Genomic DNA, 18407 nt, shown 5'->3' on the forward strand with positions numbered 1-18407 from the left:
AAGGCAAGGGAGACCGAGAAAGAAGAGGAGAAGGAAAAGGTCAGTATGTGGGGCCCCCAAAACCGTAGACGTGGAATGGACCTGGTGTCGTAACGTGGAAGGAATTGGAACTTTTCTTTTGGAAACACCGTTATTTTTTTTAGGGTTAAAAGCTTAATTTTTTTTTTCCCCTTTTATCCCAAAATTTCTTCTTTTTTTTCCACTTTTTTTTCATCCTTAAATTTTGATCGATCTTTTTTAATATAGAAAATATTAAAATATTTTCACTTTATAGTAAAAAAATTTCAAAAGTACAAGTTTAACATCCCGAATTTTAGGAAAATTTAAGTTAATTATCTAAAATTATTGAGTTTTAATTTCCTCTTTGGAAATTGGGATTAAATTGAAATAATTGAAAAACTTTTATTGGTTAAATTGAATTTAATTGATTAGATATTCAAATTAATTATCTTGAAAATATTGAATATTGCCACCCTTTTGATTTTGGATTTTGGAGCCAACTGAAAACAATTAAGGAGATAATTAATTTTATGTGATTTTAAATTGATTTAAATATTTGGAAGGATTTAATTTATATCAAATTGATGGATTCTATGTCATTTAATTTTGGTTTCTGAAACCTAAATTAAGATAATTTGAAAAGTTAGTTGATTTATTAATTTAATAAAAATTTTCGAGATTTTGGAGATATTATGATAATATATTTTATTTATCTTTTTTATTTTTTTTAAATGAAAGAATTGAGATTTTTTAATTTAAAAAAAATGAAAAGAGACAGAAAATCGGGGAGAAAGCAATTCGCTTTTTCAGCAATAACTTCCAGAAAATTGTCGATTGTCGAAATTTGAACAGTTAGATTATGTTGAAATTTGGTTAGTCTGTTCAAGACATATAGGGTCTCATTTTGAACGGTTGGATCATTGTATGAAGCTCTGGTTTTTTATTCTCGATTTGACCCCCATCCCCGATCAAACCGAGGATTCCTCACCCCGATTGGGGCGAGAATCCACGGGGACCCAACCCGGGGGTGTTTTTGCCAACCGTACACAAGAGTGGGGGTATTCTATGCAATGAATTTGCATAAGAACGGACCGCGAAATAGTAACCACGAGATGTAACGTCATTAACTAGTTTGATTCCTATTTCAATTGAATGACCTAGGTAACTTAGTTTTAATCCTTAGTGTATTATGAACTCTTGTTCACGAGGGATTGTCCTTTGATTTGTATGGGTGAGAGTGGCCAATTTGCAGACTCAATAAACCTATCATTTTGGGGACAAGACCGAGTGAGGAGCTGGGAACATAATAATACAAGATGAAATTCACTCCTTCCCAACTTTAGGGTAAGTAGATGAGTGTTCTCTTAAGTGGTATTTCCGGGACTTGAACAAAGGGCCTTATCCTCTTATTGGCCCTAGAGGAGTTTCTCTTTATTGGTTAGACCATAAACAGGTTGTTCATTGGAGGAGCATTGGTACTTAAGGATACATAAGTATCCCAAGGGTAAAATAGTAATTTGACCTAGTTGGTGTTATGGATACTCGTGAAGGACTAACTTGCTGTTATTAGTCTATATCCGTGGACAAAAAATATATATTTACAGCGAGAAGAGTGCAGTTGTAGGTCTTTAGTGGAGTGTACCCATAGTTAATGAATATTGATTAATTGGGTTAATGAGTTTAGCCAATTAATCTCATATCATTGGAGCTTATGATCTGCAGATCCACCAAATCCTCTTGTTAGCTCACTAAAGGATATTAAAGAGGAATGGTTTAAACTAATCAATTTGAGGAAATTATATATTAATGTGATTAATATTTAATTGATTATGGATGTGATCTATAATTTAAATTAAGTTGGAGAGAAAGATTTAAATGATATTCAAATATTTAATTTAAGTGAATTAGAATTCATAAATTGATTGGATAATTAAGTAATGGGTTAAGACAAATATAACTAATACAGTCAATTATTTGTGATTCGTTTTAGCATGTCTTGTACAATCATTTCCTTGCTTAAAAATGAAAAAATAACAAGTAAAAACTACGTGACATGGAAATCTAACCTGAATACGATTCTGGTTACTGATGATCTGTGGTTCATCTTGATGGAGGAATGTCCTCCAATCCCTACTCGGTATGCATCTCAAGCGTTGAAGGATCTTATAACCATTGGATGAAGGCCAATGATAAAGCCCCGAGTCTACGTCTTGGCAAGCCCATCTGACGTTTTTACCAAAAAGCATGAGGCTATGATGTCTGCACGTTAGATCATGGAGTCCCCCCAAGATGTTTGGACAACCGTCCATTCAGATCCAACACGGGACCCTCAACTACATTTATAATCCATGTATGAAGGAAGGATGATCAATGAGAGAACATGTTCTCAACCTGATGGTCCAGTTTAATGTCGTTGAAATGAACGATGCGGTCATCGATGAGCAGAGTCAGATGTCTTTTATTTTGGAATCTCTTTTGAAGAGTTTCCTTTAATTCCGCAGCAATGCGATTATGAACAAAATATAGTACACCATAACTACCATTCTTAATAAGTTACAAACTTATCAATCCTTTATGAAAGGTGAGTCATTGATAAAAGGAGAGGCAAATGTTGTCCATTCCAAGAAGTTTCATAAGGGTTCATCATCGGGAACTAAGTTTGTTCCTTCATTCTCTGGTTCTAAGAAGATCCAGAAAAAGAAAAGAAGAAAAAGGAAGGCTTCCGCTATTGTGAAAGGTAAAGGTAAGACCAAGGTGGCCGACGAAGGCAAGCCCTTCCACTGCAACGTGGATGGTCACCGGAAACGCAATTGCCTCAAATACCTCACCGAGAAGAAGACATAAAAGGAAGATAAATATGATTTACTAGTTCTGGAAACCCACTTAGTGGAAAATGATCATAATGCCTAAATACTTGATTCAAGAGCCACTATTCACGTTTGTTCTTCTTTACAGGGAATTAGTTCCTTCCAACAACTCGAGGAAGGTGAGATGATGCTCAAGGTTGAAATGTGAAACGACATTTCTGCTCGTGCAATAGGGGCTGCAAGTTGTTTTTTGGAAATAGATTTTTATTTTTAGAAAACTTTTACATTGTTTCTAAAATGAGGAGGAACCTTATTTCTATTTCCTGCTTAATTGAACAATCGTACTCTGTTTCTTTTTCATCTAATGAAATGTTCATTACGAAAAATTGTGACTATTTGTTCAACTAAACTAGAAGACAACTTATATGTGTTGAGACCAACTGAATCAAAAGCACTTTTAAATCATGAGATGTTTAAAACTGCGAATACTCAAACAAAAAGGCAAAGAATTTCTCCAAGTAACAATGATATGTATCTTTAGCATTTGAGATTAAATCACATAAATCTCGCTAGTATCGAGAGATTGGTAAAGAATGGGCTTCTAAGCAAGTTAGAAGACGAATCATTACCTCCGTGTGAATCCTGTCTTGAAAAAAAAATGATTGAAAGACCTTTTAATGGAAAAGGATATAGAGTCAAAGAGCCATTATAGCTCATACATTCAAATATTTGTGGTCGAATGAATGTAAAGGCTGGAGAAGGGTACGAATACTTCATTTCTTTCATAGATGATTAATCGAGGTACGATTACTTATACCTAATGGAACATAAGTCTGAAGCCTTTGAAAAGTTCAAAGAGTATAAGGCTGAAGTTGAAAACCTTTTAGAAAAAACGATTAAAACATTTCGATCTGATCAAGGTGAAGAGTGCATGGGTTTAAAATTCCAAGACTATATGATAGAACATTGAATTTAATCCCAATTTTTAGCATCTGGTACACCTTAGTAGAACAGTATATCAGAAAGGAGAAATAGAACCTTATTAGATATGGTTTGTTTAATGATGAGCTATGCTCAATTGTCTAACTCGTTTTGGGGTATGCAGTAGAGACTGCAGTTCACATCTTGAATAGTGTTCCCTCGAAAAGTGTTTCTAAAACACCTTTCGAGTTATGGAGAAGGCGTAAATCAAGTTTACATTACTTCAGAATCTAGGATTGTCCTGCACTATGTTAATGACAAATCCTAAGATGTTGAAACCTCGTTTAAGGTTATGTCAATTTGTTGGTTACATTAAGGAAATGAGAGGTGGTCTGTTCTATGACCTTCAAGAAAATAAGGTGTTTATATCGACAAACGCTACGTTTTTGGAGGAAGACCACATGAGAAATCATAAACCATGTAGCAAAATAGTATTAAATGAAGCTACTGAAGAATCAACAAGGGTTGTTGATGCAGCTGCTCCTTCATCAAGAGTTAATGAAGAAGCCAACACTTCAAGTAAGTCTTGTCCTTCTCAATCATTAAGAGTGGCTTGACGCAGTGAGGGGGTTGTGATACAACCTAACTAAAACTTAGGTTGTCATACCAGATGATGAGTTGAGGATCCATTGTCCTATAAACAGGAAATGAATGATGTAAACAAGGACCAATGGGTCAAAGCCATAGACCTTGAAATGGAGCCTATGTACTCCAATTCAATATGTGAGCTTGTAGATCCACGTGAAGGGGTCAAACCCATACGGTGTAAATGAATCTACAAAAGAAAGAGAGATGTAGCTGGAAAGGTACAACCTTTCAAAGCTAGACTTGTAGCAAATGGTTATAACCAGAGGAAAGGGGTTGACTATGTGGAAGCTTTTTCCCTCGTTGCTATGCTTAAGTCTATAAGAATTCTCTTGTCTAGAGCCACATATTATGACTATGAGATATGGCAAATGGATGTCAAGACTACTTTTCTGAATGGCAATCTTGAAGAGAACATCGACCTAAGGTGTTCATAGCCCAAGGTCTAGAGCAAAGAGTTTGCAAGCTGAATCGATCCATTTATGGGTTGAAACATGCATCTAGATCTTGAAAAATTAGATTAGAGATCAAATCTTTTGGTTTTGATCAAAATGTTGATAAACCTTGTATCTACAAGAAAATCATCAACGATAAAGTAGCTTTCTTAGTACTTTATGTGGACGATATCCTACTCATTAGGAATGATGTGGGGTACTTTACTAACATTAAGGAATAGCTAGCATCACAATTCCAAATGAAAGATTTGGGAAAGGAGCAATATGTACTTGAGATCCAAATCATTAGAGATTGCAAGAATAGAACGTTGCCTCTATCTCAAGCAACTTATATCAACAAAATGTTGACTCGATATTCGATGTAGAACTCTAAGAAGGATTTATTACCTTTCAGGCACGAGGTTCACTTGTCTAAGGAATAGTGTCCTAAGACACCTCAAGAAGTTGAGGATATGTGACATATTATCTATGCCTCAACTGTAGGCAGCTTAATGTCTGTTATGCTCTGCACTAGGTCAGACATTTTTTATGTAGTGGGAATAGTCAATAGGTACCAGTCCAATCTAGGGTTAGACAACTGGACTGCGGTTAAGAACGTCCTCAAGTATCTTAGAAGAACGAGAGACTACAAGCTAGTGTATGGAGCTAAGAATTTGATCCTTATGGGATACACGACTCTGATTTCCAAAGGATTCTAGGAAATCCACGATAGGATCAGTGTTTTACCCTAGACGAGGGAGTTGTAGTATGGTAGAGTATCAAGCAATGATGCATTACAAATTCCACTATGGAGGCTGAATATGTAGCTGCTTGTGAAGCAGCAAAGAAAACAGTTTGGCTTAGGAAGTTCCTAAGCGATTTGGAAGTGGTTCCAAATATGGACTTGCCCATCACCTTATATTATGACAATAGTGGATATTAGCCAACTCTAAAGAACCTCACAGTCAAGAGATGTGATCGTCACAAAGATCACCTCGAAGCATAACATTGTTGATCCATTTACAAAGGCTCTCTCGGCTAAAATGTTCAAGGATCATCTAGAGAATCTAAGTCTACAAGACATGTACATTGTATATTATAGGGCAAGTGGGAAATGTGTAATGGGTATATAGATGCCCTAGTTTATTGTATTTATTTACCATATTCCTATTATTTTGAATTCTAATATTATGTACAACCTACTGATTAGAGTTTTAGTTCAAGTGAGAGTTTGTTGGATTTTATGCCTTAAAACTCGGAGATAGTAAATGTTATCAATTGACTATCATCAATACAAAGTTATCAATGTTAATTCAATAAATGTTATTGATTATTATGTATTTTATTTTGTCTTAATAACTCTAAATCCAGTAAACTAATACCCAAGGCTACTTTATGAGTCTTGAACTATATGTGGAGACATATAGGGATCAATGTTCAAAAAACAGCCTAAAGAGTCTATAGTATGGGATAAGGTTGGGTACCTTATATTGGTGACACTAGATACGACGCACTTTGTATTTAATACAAAATGCAATGATCCAACACGTTTGTGTAGGTGACACGCGAGTGGGGTATTTTATGCAATGAGTTTGCATAAGACCGGACTGCGAAATAGTAACCACTAGATGTAACGCCATTAACTAGTTTGGTTCCTATTTCAATTGGATGACCTAGGCAACTTAGTCTTAATCCTGAGTGTATTATGAACTCCAGCTCACGAGGGATTGTCCTTCGTTTTGTATGGGTGAGGTGGCCAGTATTTTTTACTCAATAAGCCTACCATTTTGGGGACAAGACCGAGTGAGTAGCTCATAACATAATAATACAAGATGGAATTCACTCATTCCCAACTTTATTCAGGGTAAGTAGATGAGTGTTTCCTTAAGTGGTGTATCCGGGACTTAAACAAAGGGCCCTACGCTCATTGGCTTGGAAGGAATTTCTATTTATTATATGGACCATGAACAGGTTGTTCATTAGAGAAGCACTAGTACTTAAGGATACAGAGGTGACCCAAGGATAAAACAATAATTTGATCCAATTGGTGTTATGGACACTCATGAAGGATTAACTTACTGTTATTAGTCTATATATATGGACACATAAATATATCTGCAGTAAGAAGTGTGTAGATGTATGTCTTTAGTGGAGTGTACCCACAGTTAACGAATATTGATTAATTTGGTTAATAAGTTTAGCCAACTAAACTCATATCATTAGAGCTTCTAATCTACAGGTCCACCAAGTCTCCTTGTTATCTCACTAAAGGATATTAAAGATGAGTTATTTGAATTGTTCAAATCAATTTAAGGAAATTGTATATTAATATTATTAATATTTAATTGATTATGGATGTAATCTATAATTTAAATTAAGTTGGAGAGAAATATTTGAATGAGATTAAAATATTTAATTCAAGTGAATTAGATTCATAAAGAATTAATTAATTAAATTTATGGAGAGGTGATGCACATAAACATACGATGTTTATTTATGTTGATTAAATATATATGTTAAATTGGATTTAATGTATAGATGATTATTTAATTAATGTGCTAATTAATTAAATAAATGTTATTTAATTAACTGAACACAAGGGAAGATTGGGAAAGAACTTGGATAAGAGATTAACTCTTCTCCATATAAATTCTTCCTTATGGTCCTTTCAGGTTAAGAATTTCATTTGGTGAATTTACCCTAGCCACCAAAAATCAAATCCTCTCTTTACTCTCTTAAAGAAAACTCTCTACCTCTTCTTCTTCCAATTAGTTGGATACTACCTATCCTTCTATTGGAATCCTTGAGAATAATAAGGTTATTCTTGTGGTTGTGTTCAAGTTTGATTGAGAAGAAGTTCGTGTCAAGATCGAGAGGTTTTTCGTAGAGCTCGGAAATCTTCAAAGGTAAGGATGGTTCTCTCTTAGTTTTACTTCTCCAAAGCATGTTGTTTATATGTTTATCCTTCATATGTTCTTTTTTAGAACACTGTTTTTGTTTATTCAAAAATCGATTTTCAAGATGCAAGAGATTTGATCCCTACAGGTAGTACACCACAAATCATAACTATAATTAAAACCTATTGCTACTCAAATTAAGCATGTTATAGATACAATTATGGATACATACAACATGCATAGCATGGACGATCATACGAGTATTCATGATTAAGTTATCAATTCAATCAACTAATATGTTCATCCTAAATATTCAAACAATAAAAGGAAATCAAGAAAAAGCAGCAAATTCCAAGAACATACATCAAAATCTCATAAAATCTATAAAAAAAAAAAAAAATGCCCACAACCACAAAATCGACGTTTGGACGTTTAGTCGATCATCTACAAGTGAAACTCGACACCAAAATATGCAAACACAACTTAAGCACTAGAGGAAGTTTTAACCATTTATCAAAGCGCAAAGTTGCGGCGCCTAACAATGTCGTGATGCTGCACGTGCATCCTTCGTCTGTCATTCTCTAGAGCATTATGACATACCAAGGCAACATAGTGAAACACTGCACTTCATGCTTAAGTATTTTCTCTCCCTTTAGGTATCGTGCATAGCGCTACTATGCTACGCGACACTGTGCCCTTAGGGGCATTTTCGTAATGTGCCTCATTTTGCCCGGTTGTTAAATTTGAGCTCCGTTTTGGCCCGTTTTACCACCATTTTGACCTTAACACTTGATTCTACCTCTTTGATACCCGATACCTATAAAATCATTAAATAAACACATAAAATCAAGTAACAACCTCAAATTAAGTGGACCAAGATAACACATTTTCGGTGCTATTAATTAAATCAAGTCATATTATCACAATGTATCCACATGATTAAATCCCTTAAGAGGCATTTGGACCACAAGTTTAGAATCTTATGTCTAGGAATTAAATGCTTAGGGCTTATTTGAGGGGGTTCTAAAACCTGTGAGTCACAAATGTCTGTATTTGGGGTGCATGCATGAGTTTGAGAAATCTAGTTTTTTTCCCTATTTTTTTAGTGTTTATTTCGTGAAATGTATAACCTCTAATGTATCATGGATCATCTTTTATAATAATTTTGAATGAAACTTTAATTTATCCATTTTAAAATGAAATTTATATTAGCCTTTTCTTTTGCACTCCTAAATTAATTCATTTGATCTATTAATTTTCGGTAATATGATTTAGTTACTTTTATTAAAAAATTAGTTGTTAGTGACAAAATAACAAAATTTTACAACAAAAGTAGAAAAGCTTTATGACAAGTTCAATTTGGCTTCAAATTTTAAATAACAAATTCATTTTTTAATAACAAAGTAGTAAATTTGAAATTTAGTATACTAACACATTTATAATATGTTAGTTTTGCTTTAAATCCCTAAATTATTTCTTTTTTCTTGTAGTCATGAAGTGCATTTTACTTTTGAGGTTTGCATCCAAAAGCATTCTTAGTCCATTCGTTCGTTTCTACTTTTTTTTTTTGGTGAGAAAATGAGGAAGTATGAGAAGGGAATGAGAGATTGAACGGAAAATAGGGATGAACGAGTAAAGAAAAAAATAATAATTGTTGGTGGCCGCCAATGGGTGACCAATGATGGTAGGTGAGTAGCGGTTAGTCAAGACGTTCAGTTGTGACGGTCGATTGCCGACAATTATTACCAATGATGACCATCGATAAAAGGTATGGGATGAGAGAAGTTTTTTTCTAAAATCCATAAAATTCACTAAAAAAACATATTCCACTCATGAGTTTAATTTCTTAATCCTTAAAGGGGTATTTGGCCCATGAGTTTGGAATTAAGGGCCAAACCCATGTTTGGGTCATTGGAATAAAAGTCCTATGATTAAGAAATAAAACCAATGAGCCTGAAATGTATTTTTTTTTTTAATGAATGTCATGAGTTTGAGAAAAAAATGTCTTCATCTTATACCTCTTATTAATGGTTATCGATGACCATCAACAACAACTGTCAATCGACTTCCATGATCAATCATCAGCGATTGACCATCAACGACCATCATAGTGGCAGTCAACAACCAACTGTTGCAACCATCAATGACCAATCACATTGACGCTTGGTGACTGATCGTGGTGACCAACTGTCGTGATTGTTGGTGAAAGATTGTTGTGACCGTGGGCGATAGCTGATAGACTAACCATGGGGATCGTCCTATGACCGTCCTGAACATCGGGACCATGATGACTGTCATGATCATCATGTCTATCACCAATCAACCGTCATGACCATCATCGATCGACCATTATGACCATCTTCAACTGATGCATGCTACCTGTGATAGTTGGCAGTTGGCATTGTCAACTTTTTTCCCCTCCATTTCCCCTTCTTCCTCCCTATTCCCTTGGATTTTTCTTTCTTTTCTCCTCTTCTCCCTTGTTCAAGGTTCTTCCTCACGAAAGCAAGTTGTCGAATATGTTAGTCATAGATGGTCAGATGTTCTTTATTGTCTGCTGTCTATTGTTAGTCCCTAGGGTCACCAACCGCTGCCCACCAACCATCTTTGGTCACCCATTGACGACCATTGACAATTATTTTTTTCTATACTCCTTCCTCCCTATTTTCCATTTAATTTTCTCATTCTCTTCTCATTCTTCTTTATTTCTCACAAAAAAAAAGAGTAGAAATTGACAGATAGATTAAAAATTCTATTAAATGCAAACCTCAAAGGTAAAATTCATTTCATGATTAAAAAAAAAAAAAGATGATTTGGGGATCTAAAGCAAAACTAACATGTTATAAATACATTACTATATTAAGTTTCAAACTTTATAACTTCGTTATTAAAAGATACATTTGCTATTTAAACAAAGATGAATTAGAAACTTAAAGCCAATTTGAACCTATTATGAGTTTATTATAAAACTTAGTTTCAGAACTTTGTTATTTTGTTACTAAAAACTAATTTTTTTATAACAAAAATAGCGAAATCATTGTTATTCTTACATTATGTTATGAAAATTAATAGATCAAACGAATTAATTTAGAATATAAAAGAAAAGAATAATATAATTTAATTTTAAAATGAATAGATTAAAATTTTCATTCAAAATTATTGTAAAAATTGGTACATGATAACCAGATTTTATACAATTCACAAAACAACCATTAAAAAATAAGAAAAAACATATTACTCAAACCCATGTTTACACCCCAAACACACAAGCATTTATGACTCCCTGGTTTCGAAACCTCCTCAAATAAGTTCCCAGGTATTTAATTCCTAGGCTTTTGATTTCTATGTGCCTCAAAACACCCCTTTTTTAATACAATAATTATGGGGTGGGGGATTGAACCCCAACCTCTAAGGATGGAGTGCATGTTAATACCATTAATCGAAGTTCATTATTGCCCTAAAAGGCCTCTTTAATGTATATGAAATTGATTTACATATAAATGATGTATATGAAAGTGATGTACATCTCAAAAGTAGAGTTTTAGGTCCTACTAGTTATAATAATTTAGAGGCTATTTAGGGTATTGATTGGTTATTATAGTTTAGGTTATAAAAGTACTGTGAATTATAATAGTCTGTCTTTAGTGTGCAGAGTATTTAAATCTGAGTTATAATAATTTGTAATTGTGTAAACATAAATAAAAGCATTGCATTTGTTCCACCAATTTATAAAAAAAAAATATTGGGTTTTAAGTTATATTATTATTGGTCTATTTGTTCATTTTATGATGTACTAATATTGGCAACTTACAATTTTACATAAAAAAAAAGAGTAACGACTAGCATTTTTAGATTTAATAATTAAGCGTATATCAACATATTTAAAGAATTGCAAATACAAAATCTATCAGTGATAGATTCTATCACTATTAGACTCCAAGAACTAGATATAAATTTTGCTACGTCTACAAATTCTTTTACATTATACTATGTCTATTAATATTTTGTGCAACATTGCTCTATTTGCAACTTTCCCAAAAATATATACTAATCATAAAATATTTTCATTAAAAATGTAATCTACATTCAATGAAAGGATACTGCCATTTAATATATAAAAAAATCCTCGAGTAAATTAAAACTTACAAATGTCATCCTTATTTTCAAAAGAAAACTAAAAAAGAGAAAAAAAATCATTTGACATTTAAAATTTAGGGAAAGTGGTTTTGAATGTGAAAATAATGAAACTCTTCCCTTTTAACGTAATCTATTAAAACCAATAAAAAAAATTTGGGGGAGATATTTAAAAAAAAAAAAAAAAATTATTCTTGTTATTATTATTATTTTTAAAAATGATATGAAACTTCATTAATAAGAAGAAAAAGATACAGAGGAGCATAATTCTTTCTAAGCAATAGATAGATGCCAAGAAGGAAAGGAATCAGACCACAACAAAGGGGTATCCAAGGCTAATGCAAAAGAAGCCAAAGAATGGAAAAGGAAGAGTGTAGTTGAAGTGAAGCTTGAATATTATCACACAAGACCCCAATTCCATTTCTATAAGAAGAAGAACTATTAAGAGCCCTAACTACAAGAAGAGAGTCTGATTCAATAAGTGCGTGCCAAAAATTTTGAGTGATTGTCATATCCAAACCATGACTTATAACATCCATTTTAACATGAGAAGGGCTTTGAAGACATTCATTTTTTTTTACAAGAAGCAGCAACAATACTGTTGGGGATTATGCCCTAAATCTTATGGTTTGTAATGTATAATTGATGGTTTCATTTATTTAATAAATAAGGAGTTATTTTGTTTGACATTTAGGATTGTGGAACTCAATCTAATAAAAAAGATTTGAGGTTATTTAATGTAACTTAAACATGTATGTGGCTGACATACAAGTGGATCATGTTTAAGTAATAACCTAAATGATCTATAATATATGGATAAAGTAGGTGCCTTATACTGGTAACACTGCAGATATGACCCACTTTGTAATTGTTACAATAGTTGTAAAGTGTTACAAACGATTTGATCTTAATCGTGGAGACATGTGAGTGGGTGTATCCTATACAAAAAGTTTGTATAAGACTAGACGGCGAAATTACTAGTCTTTCTTTATAACGTTGTTTCTTGAAAAGACTTACATTTCACTAGGATGATCATATGTAATTTGACCTCAATTCTGAGTGAGTTGTGAACTTCTGCATATTAGGGCAATCATTTGATTTGTATGGGTGAGATTGGCCTAATTTGTTGACTCAATATGCCTACTATTTTGGGGATTTGTCTGAGTGGGGAACTGGGAATACCAACTACACAAGATGAAATTCATTCCTTCCCGATCATAGGGTAAGTAGATGAATTGTTCCCTTAAGAGTTGATTTCGAGTCTTGAACGATGAGATACCTCACCCACTCACTAGTCAGAGACGGGTCTAGTTTATAGTTGGACTATAACTAATTGTTCATTAGAGGGATCAGTGATACTTAAGGAGTTAAATGTAACTATAGGGGTAAAACGGTAATTTTGATCCAATTATAGTTACGAGCTCGTGATGGGTCAACTCATGCTGATGTTTATATCCACGGACACAAAAATATATCTACTATGTAAAGAGTGCAATTATCGGTCTTTAGTGTAGTCACCGGTATTTAAGGAATGTTGATTAATTAGTTAAAGAGTTTAATTAATTAATCCCGTATCACTAGAGCTTCTAATCTGTAGGTCCATTAGGTCCTCTTGTTAGTTCAGTAAGGATAAAACAAGGAATAAATAGTTTCAGAATAATTTGAATTGTTCAAATGATTTAATGAAAATTTATATTAATGTGATTAATATAAAGTATAATGTATATTGATTATAAATATGAATATGATTTATAATTAATACTGTATAAGAGAATTAATATAATATATATTGATACATTATAATTCATTATGAATGTGATTTATAATTAATATTATATAATATATGAGAATGATACATTTGAACAAGATTAAGATGTTAATTATATGAATGTGATTAATATAAATACTATAGGTTAAAATTAATATGAATAAAATCCGTATTAAAACTATAGGTTATGTGAGATGATGACATTTAAATATGATTAAAATAAAATTAAATATATGATATTTAATTATAGATTAATTTTATATATATATATATATATATAAGTTAAATTAAAATAACTCCTAGTGGGAGTTATTAGACATTAAAAATATGGGAGGTGTAAGATCTTTCTCATTCATTCATCATCATCACGTAGAGCACTCAGTGAAGAGGAGTTGAGAGTTGGGTATGTATTTTGTAAAATAGCTACAGAGAAGAAGATCAAGCATACTCTCAAAATGTCTCTCAAAGTTTCTCTCTAAATTCTCTTCCCTCTCCCAAAACAAAGGGATCTCACAATTCATTTTTTCTTGCCAGAGAACAGTAAGGAATCCCAACTGGTGGTTTCTGATGCGTGAACGCAAGCGTACGTATCGAAGTAATAAATCCAAAAATAGGGTATCGTCCTCAGGACCGACGTGAGCAATTATTCCTAAGCTTAGCTATCACAGTTCATCATCAATTTTATTCAGGCAACCGAAAGATGATTTTTATCAATGATTACAAGGAACAAAAATTCAATCACACGCAAATACAATTCAGAGCGAAACTAATGCAGAGTGTTGTTTCATTTAGAAAGTACAATGAGTTATGACATGCAAATGATTGAAATTGATAGACTGAGGTCAGAAGTTCCAAAATCAGGAAATCCTCTCTCGAGCTCAAACCATCCTAATAACTAACCATCGACCCAAATCTCTCCTATCGCTTGATTAACTATAGCATTAAGACCCTTCAATTGCACCCCTTATTAATCTAAATTCATTCTCATGCAATTTCGAATAACAATCTAAATTATTGGGTCCAACGAATTAAATTCTCTCTCGAGACATCTAATTAACTTAAGTTCATTCAATTAGTGATCAGTTAATTAAAAGCATTAAGCACAAACAATTTAGAAATCTATGCAAAATCAATCAATTGTAAATTCAAATACTCAAAGTAACATCCCTAAAATCCATAAACACCCTAGAACAGAGTTTAGCCACGCATGATTTCAACAACAATAATCAATAAATAATCAGTCATCATGACGAAACAATAACGAAACACAAAGTAGGAGAAATAATGAATTCTATAATGAAAAAGTTCTAAGCATGCATTCTCTTATTCTGGTTTCATCAGCTTCTTATCATATACAACACTCTTTCGTAGAAAAATTCACACACATCGTAATCATTGAGAGTTTCTAAAGCCAAATTTTTTTATCCCCTGTGTGTATGACTCCTCCTTTAATTCAAAACTCAACGACTGACTTAAGATTTAATTAAGCTTCATCAGTTTTCCCCCTAATCTAGCTCAAGCACCAATCATCAAGCATCACCACACTCAAGGAAGTAATACGTCCACTAAGATGACTGCATTATTTATTTTAACAGGATCTCAACTTGCATCATTTTACCTAGGGGCACTAGCTTTCACACATCTACTGTAGGGAACCATACCTAGTCAATTCCCAAGTGTCCTAACTGATCATAGAAAAGACAGCTCTTTTTACCCACATCCATGCATACACATTACAAGTTTAAAAGAATAAAAAGATATTTCTTTCAAGCGCATGAGTGCACACTCTATTTTTTTCTCAAAGGCAACAATAATATTCTTTTCTTTCCTCTTAGTCTAACATTACAAACCATCATGCAAGACACTCTCTAACCAGTGGGCCTTTCGAGGTGACAACCAACTTGACTTAAATTAATGCTTTGTTCAGTTAGAGGTTCTAAACTAAAGTGGTTCATGCTCAAGATAACAGAGGATACAAAGAGGGATTCAGAACAAAGACACTTAAGATAGGACTATGTTCTCCAATTTCTATTCAAAGCATGGCATACATCATGAGTCACTCATCTGAAGGAACTTGTATTGAAGAGATCCTTGAGCGGAAGCGGATCGTCCAAATTTCATTAATTATTGAAAACATAATTTACAGTAACATACAATTAGGTATGCATTTACATTAAAATACAAATTAATCCAAAAATCGATTCTAAACTAAATCATTTTGAGCTATCAAGGGGACCTTATGGACCTGTAGCTTGAAACTTTAAAGGTACATGAATAATTAATTAAACTCTTTAATTACATTACCTACCATCCGTTAACTGTCGGACGGCCCATTAAAGACAGACAGCTGCACTCTTCGCACTATAGATATATTTCTATGTCCATTGGATATAACCAATCAACAATACGATGACCCTTCACAAATTGCTCGTAAGTATAACTAGGCCAAATTACCGTTTTCCCCCTGTAGTTACATCTAACTTCTTAAATACCACTGATCCTTCTAATGAACAATAGATCATAGTCCAATTATGACTACACCCCTCTCGGGCCAGGAGAGGTTGTGGCGCCACATTGTTCAAGCCCCAAAATCAGCCCTTAAGGGAGCGATTTATCTACTAAACCCCTCTCTAGCCGGACACGTCGTCTCAGTTGTGGCAGTGGGAAGCCTTCAGTTGACTTTACAGAATAGATTTATCATTTTAAATGATGTGTATGTTGTTCCCGAGTTAAAGAGAAACTTAATTTTTGTAAAGTGTTTGCTTGAATGTAAATATACTCTCAACTTTTTCAGTGAATAAAGTGTTTATTCTGAAAGTTGATGTTGAGATATGTTCAGCTAAACTAGAAAACAATTTGTATGTGCTAAGGTCGTTAGCAACAAATTCCCTCCATAACATAAAGATGTTTAAAACTGTTGTAACTCAAAATAAATGACTCAAAGTTTCTCCTAAAAAAAATGCTCAACTTTGGCACCTTCGATTAGGACACATCAATCTCAATAGGATTTAGAGGTTGGTGAAGAATGGACTTCTAAACGAGTTAGAGGAAAATTCTTTACCTGTGTGCCAGTCATGCCTTGAAGGCAAGATGACCAAAAGACCTTTTATTGGAAAAGGTTATCGAGCCAAATAGCCTCTAGAGTTAGTACATTCAGACCTTTGCGGTTCGATGAATGTATGAGCCAGGGGAGGCTACGAGTATTTCATCACTTTTACTGATGATTATTCGAGGTATGGGTATGTTTATTTAATGCAACATAAGTCAGAATCCTTTGAAAAGTTCAAAGAGTTCAAGGCTGAATTTGAAAATGCATTAGATAAAAGGATTAAAACACTTCGATCTGATTAGGGTGGATCAAATAGAGTGCTGATGGGAAGGTGCAAACCTTCAAGGCTAGACTTGTCGCAAAGGGTTATACCCAGGTGGAGGGAGTTGACTGTGAGGAGACTTTCTCGCCTATTGTCATGCTTAAGTCTATCCACATCCTCCTGCCCATTGCCTCATATTATGACTATGAGATATGACAAATGGATGTCAAGATTGCCTTTTTGAAAGGTAATCTTGAGGAGACCATTTATATTGTGCAACCCGAGGGGTTCATAGCCCAAAGCCAAGAGCAAAAATTTTGCAAACTGAATCGGTCCATTTATGGACTGAAACAGGCATCTCAATCTTGGAACATAAGGTTTGATACTGCGATCAAATCTTATGACTTTGACCAAAACATTGATGAACCCTTTGTCTACAAGAAAATCATCAACAATTCAGTAGTTTTCCTAGTGTTATATGTAGATGATATCCTACTCATTAGGAATGATGTAGGTTTACTGACTTCAGTTAAGAACTAGCTAGCGACCTAATTCCAAATGAAAGATTTGGGAGAGGCTTAGTTTGTTCTTGGGATTCAGATTTTTTGGGATCGAAAGAACAAAGTGCTAGCACTGTTTCAGGTATCGTACATTGACAAGATGTTGATCAAGTACTCGATGTAGAACTCCAAAAGGGGCCTTTTACCTTTTCGGCATGGAGTTACATTGTCTAAGAAGCAGTGTCCTAAGACACTTCAAGAGGTTGAGGAAATGAGACAGGTCCCCTATACATCTGTCGTTGGCAGTTTGATGTACGTAATGTTATGTACTAGACTGGACATCTGCTACGCTATGGGGATAGTCAGTAGATGTCAGTCTAATACAGGACATGCTCACTGGACTGCTGTCAAGAACATCCTCAAATATCTTCGGAGAACGAGAGATTACATGCTTGTGTATAGATCTAAGGATTTGATCCTTACAGGATACACAGACTCTGAATTTCAGACTGATAAGGATTCTCGAAAATCCACTTCAAGATCAGTGTTTACTCTTAACAAAGGAGCTATACTTTGGCGAAACACTAAGTAAGGGTGCATCGCTGACTCCACCATAGAGGTCGAGAAGCTTCTGAAGCTGCTAAGGAGGTCGTTTGGCTCAAGAAGTTCCTGACTGATCTAAAACTTGTTCCAGACATGTCTAGGCCCATCACCCTTTATTGTGATAATAGTGATACTGTGGAGAATTCCAGGGAGCATAGAAGTCACAAGCGCGACAAGCATATAGAGTAGAAATACCATCTCATCCGCGAAATTGTGCATCAAGGGGACGTGATAGTCACAAAGATAGCTTCGTAGCAAAACGTTGCTGATTCGTTTACGAAGGCTCTCACGGCTACAGTGTTTGAGGGTCACCTACAAAGCATGAATCTACGGGACTGTCCGTGGCTGGATTAGGGCAAGTGGGAGTATTGTTGTACTGGGCCTTTA

Source organism: Benincasa hispida, chromosome 6, assembly GCF_009727055.1.
Source record: "Benincasa hispida cultivar B227 chromosome 6, ASM972705v1, whole genome shotgun sequence".
Classification (NCBI taxonomy): domain Eukaryota; kingdom Viridiplantae; phylum Streptophyta; class Magnoliopsida; order Cucurbitales; family Cucurbitaceae; genus Benincasa; species Benincasa hispida.